Genomic DNA, 766 nt, shown 5'->3' on the forward strand with positions numbered 1-766 from the left:
TTGTACACTCTGAGAGCCATTACAATAATGTACAGTCTGAGAGCCATTACAATAATGTACAGTCTGAGAGCCAATACAATAATGTACAGTCTGAGAGCCACTACAATAATGTACAGTCTGAGAACACAAGTGCTGTATTTTACTATTGCAGTACAAAGCCGCATTAAACAAGTAGTAATCATTAATAGCATGTTCAGGAAACTCTGCCCAAGGTCAAGGTCAAACACAGATTATGTTTTCTTATCTGGCCATTTGGCTCTTTAAAGTTCAATGGCTGACAGGTGGCCATCTTAGATTTGACAGTGAATGTTTGTTATTGCTATTTCTCAAGAAGTACTTGAGGAATCTTTCTTAAATTTGAAATGTAAGTTCCCCTTCATCTATAGTTGTGCATGTTCACTTTGAGACTCGGATAGACAAAATAGCCGATAGGCAGCCATCTTGGATTTTGACAGTTCAGGTTTGTTATTGGTAATTCTCAGAAAGTACTTAAGGGGTCTTTCTCAACTTCCATATGAAGGTTCCCGTTGGTCTTTATTTGTGCTGGTTCACTTCTGAGACTGATCGGATAGACAAAATAGCTGACAGGCATTCATCTTGGATTTTGACTGTTCAGGTTTGTTAATTTCTCATGAAGTGCTTAAGGAATCTTTCCTAAACTTGATATGTAGGTCCCCCTTGATCTATAGTTGTGCATGTTTATTTTTTTAGACTGATTGGATAAACAAAACAGCCGACAGGCAGCCATCTTGGATTTTGATAGTTA

The sequence above is a fragment of the Mizuhopecten yessoensis genome, unplaced genomic scaffold (assembly GCF_002113885.1).
Source record: "Mizuhopecten yessoensis strain PY_sf001 unplaced genomic scaffold, ASM211388v2 scaffold467, whole genome shotgun sequence".
In the NCBI taxonomy this organism is placed as follows: domain Eukaryota; kingdom Metazoa; phylum Mollusca; class Bivalvia; order Pectinida; family Pectinidae; genus Mizuhopecten; species Mizuhopecten yessoensis.